Here is a 4,478-nt window from a genome sequence, read left to right on the forward strand (position 1 = left end):
ATGGCAGATGGCATGGCCAACATGGTACTGGAGAAGTAGTTGAGATCTACATCCTGATGCACAGGCAGAGACAAAGAAACTGGACTTGCTTGGGCTTTTGAAATATCAAATCCCACCACCAGTGACACACTTCCTCCAACAACAACAGGCCACAATATACTTTTAATTCAATGAATCAATTCTACTCTCATGTGATTAAACATTCAAATATATGAATCTAATGGGATATTATTGTACGAGCCACCACAAGTGGTAATGGGAGAAACTGAGCTGGAGGTGAACATATTCAAGCACCTGAAAAGGAAAAAAAGTTATTAAATCAAAACAACAGGAAAAACCAGAATTAATGATCTTTAAGTAAAAATATTACTCTGATATCCATAAACTGGAAAAAAGAAAAAGTATTGCAATAATGTTACAAAAAGAATTTAATTATATTTAAAGTAATAGGCAAGACCACTATCTCTCACCATAACAGAAATCAACTCAAAATATATTCCTATTTTTTTGCTTTTGTTTTTATAAAAAAATCCCAGACTGGACAGCAAAAACAAAGTATACCAATGAGATCATGTCAAACTGAAAAACCTAATATGCAAAGAAAATCATCAACAAATCAAAGCACTTGAAAAATGAGAGAAAATATTTGTTGAAAACATTTGTGAATTATCTATGTGACTAAAAGTTGATGTCTGGAATATTCAATAGTACCTTACAAAGTTAGTGGGTTGCAATGTATGCAAAATCAATGAATTGACATTAATAAAACATGACTAGTAAATGGCCAAATTATTTATATACATGTTATCGCAACACATACACATATAAATATTTATATATGACTAATAAAAATTGTAAATGTAATTTGCAATGAGCACATCAGTTGGCTTGTCAGTGTCAAGCATTCATCCCTGAAAACATAGATACAAGTAACAAATGCACTCAACAAGTTATATTTAAGAATACATATTTATGTTCAAATACATATATTCGTGCAATAATAGTGGAAAAAGAGGCCATGCATTTGGAAAAAGAGAGGGGATAGGTAGAGAGGGGATAGGTATGTGGGACAATTTGAAGGGCAGAAAGTGAAAGAAGAAATTTTGTAATTAAAATATGATCTACAAAATAAACAAAAATAATAAAAATAGTCTTCTTATACATAGTCTTTAAAATGTAATCATGTGGAGCTATTTTGGAAAGTAGTATTCGTATTCTTCAAGAAATATATGCAGAAAACCATCATATATTCTAGTCATGCTACTACTTGAAATGGAGATAGTATGTTAGTGAGATATTTGTAATATGGTAAGATATTGTAGCATGCTATACAATAGGCAAAATTAAGAATAAATATTCATAACTGACTGGTAAACAATGAAATGTACATGAAATAATATTATTTGGCCAAAAATCATTGACAACATGTCATGTCAACCCAATGGGCACAATGATAAGTAAAAGAAACCAGATACAGTAAGAATAATTCCATAATATGGTGATCGTACATAAATTTTTATAAAGACAATTTTATATAGTGTTATCAGTATTTGAAGAGAGTGAGTAGATGCTGAAGTTTGGTCAATCTCCTTTAATTACATAGAAGCACACATTTGGCTGCATGACTCTTGTGTTGCATGCTGCAGAATGAGAAGATTGGAGGATTTTAAATGTTTTAGCACATTTAGCAAATATAAACATAGGAAATGTTTATAATAATAGATTTGGAATATTTATTCAATCATTCTTTTCACAATGTAATCTTGCATAAAGACTGGTTAATAACAACAATGCATTGTAAAAGGGAGAATATTTCATGAAACATTTATTTTTGTGTGTCAGTTTTAAGCTCTAAATTTTCAAAATTGACCAAAGATTTCACAGAAATTTGAGATTCATTAAAACAACTTTATTTATTTTATTTTATTTTTTATTGATATTTATTGAGCTCTACATTTTACTCTGCTCCCCTCTCTGCCTCTCTCCTCCCCACTTCAATCCTCCCCCAAGGTCCCCATGCTCCCAACTTACTCAGAAGATCTTGTCTTTTTCTACTTTCTACTTTCCATGTAGATTATATCTCTGTAAGTCTCTTTTAGTGTCTGCATTGTTGTTTAAGTTCTCTGGGATTGTGGTTTGTAGGCTGGATTTCTTTGCTTTATGTTTAAAAACCACCTATAAGTGAGTGCACGTCATAATTGTCTTTCTGTGTCTGCATTACCTCACTCTAAATAATGTTTTCTAGTTTCATCTATTTTCCTGTAAGATTCAAGCTGTCGTTATTTTTTTCTGCTGGGTAGTCTTCATTGTGTAAATGCACCACATTTTTCTTATCCATTTAGGTTGTTTCCAGGCTCTGGCTATGACAAACAATGCTGCTATGAACATAGTTGAGCACATGTCCTTGTGGCACGATTGAGCTTCCTTTGGATATATACCTAAAAGTGATATTGTTGGATCTTGAGGAAGGCTGTTTCCTAATTTTCTGAGAAATCGCCACACTGACATCCAAAGGGGTTGTACCAGCTTCCATTCCCACCAGCAATGCAGAAGTGTTCCCTTTTCCCCACAACCTCTCCAGCATAAGTTGTCATCAGTGTTTTTGATCTTGGCCATTCTTTCAGGTGTAAGATGGAATCTCAGAGTTAAAACAGCTTTAATGAGAACACAAATCAACAAATAACAACAGAAACAGAACAAAACTGATATTATATACAATGAGACAAGATTAAGTATTTCAAAAGTACACAGTAATTATAAAGTTTAAATAGAGAATTATGAACATGAACATAGTTATTTTTAAACTGCTTAAAATGTTCTTCTCTCAGTAAATTATCTGATATTAATACAGTATGCCAAAGGATGTAATCTTCAGAATTTCACCTCAGGTTTTTAAAAGTTACTGAAAGTTTGATACATATACACTGGAGTAAATTCTAAATTTTGTCTATGATTTTCTTTTCATCACTTTGGTCCTGTGGGTTTTCTTTTGAGAGTAACATTCCCGTGATTTTCTTATTTTTGTTTAAGAATATAGTTAATCGTACTAACTTTTTCTACTGCATATAAATTATTACATATGAATTTTAACTGTTCTTATTAAGCTCTTACAAATATTATGAATCTGGAACAATAGAAATTCACATATTTTAATTCCCCCAAAAGGTAACTAGATGATGAACCAGTTAAGTGGGTTGGTTGTTTTCCTTAAGTATTTTAGACACTAATCTGTCAGATGTATTCCTTACAAAGATACTTAAATTCAATAATATATTTGAGGTTTCAACATAATCTCTTTGTAATTGAACAACAAATACCAATTCATTGATGCAGATAAAAAGATATCATCAATACTTAGAATCTCCATAATTTTAAAAGTGTTGTAAACATAGCAGCATTCACAATTTATTTAAATATGCACGAAGAATATGCAAAGACACATCAGACAATCTCACCAAATAAGACTGAAAATATATAGAAGGAATTAGATAAAACAAAATTAATTCTGTAGCAGCAATAGATATGACAAGGAATAAGTAATAGAAAAATAAGTGTTATACTCTAATGCTTGGAACGAGAAAAATAACACTCCTGCACAAAACACTGGTTAAAGTAAATGAAAATAGGAAAAGTATGAAAATATCAACAAGACATACTGAAAGTATTAAAAAAAAGGGTCATTTCAAAACTTGCTAAATGAATATATTCTATCAAGTTGAATTCCCCTACAAACTTTAGTTTTTTTTTTTTTTTGATTTAATAAAGTTTTATTTTTCCAAATGTACAGCTGATTGAACCTGATCATGCATCTTCACCAGCAGCTGGGGCATCTCCACCCTTTGTGTTTCTGGTGTAAATTACTTGGGCTCTGTGCTTTGAAACCAGCTTGATAAGCCCTTTACTAAGGAGCTCCTGAAGGGCTGCCCTGGCCAGGGAACCGCGAATCTTCAGTCTCTCAGAGACCACAGCTGGAGAAATAAGTTTATAGTTGGGAACTTCCTTACAGAGTTTGTTGTATGTAGCCTTGTCAAACAGGACTAGATTGTTGAGCTTGTCCCGAACTTTGCCTTTGGACCACTTCTTCTTTTTGGCCTTGCCACCAGATTTATTTACTGGGTCTTTGTCTTTTTTGGCCGACTTCCCGGCATCTTTCTTCTTCTTGTCATCCTTGGGCGGCATGATTAAGCTCGGAGAGAGGCGACGACCACTGCAGCCTCCCTAAGATGTCAGGAAAAAAGGAAGTCCGGCTCGCCAACAGTCCCAGAAACCTCAGCCCAAACTTTAGTTTTAAAACTGACCATTTGATATTGCTTTTTGTCATATGTGGGAAGACAGAGTTGATGTCTGAAACAACCTTCTTTATCAAAGACAGGGAAAACTTTAACCATGAGAGACTGGTCACCGAGACTGAGTCCCTACAACTGATTCTTTAATTCCTAAGTGACAGTTAAATGCACATATCTGTCTGTCCATTCTTT

General features: G+C 33.1%; 1 pseudogene; it reads right to left on the bottom strand.

The window, feature by feature from the left end:
* Window positions 1-3,733: 3,733 nt before the first annotated feature.
* LOC148121136 (small ribosomal subunit protein eS25 pseudogene) lies at window positions 3,734-4,254 on the bottom strand (annotated as a pseudogene).
* Between the last annotated feature and the right edge of the window lie 224 nt (window positions 4,255-4,478).

This window comes from Myodes glareolus, chromosome 8 (genome assembly GCF_982192425.1).
Source record: "Myodes glareolus chromosome 8, mMyoGla1.1, whole genome shotgun sequence".
Taxonomy (NCBI): Eukaryota; Metazoa; Chordata; class Mammalia; order Rodentia; family Cricetidae; genus Myodes; species Myodes glareolus.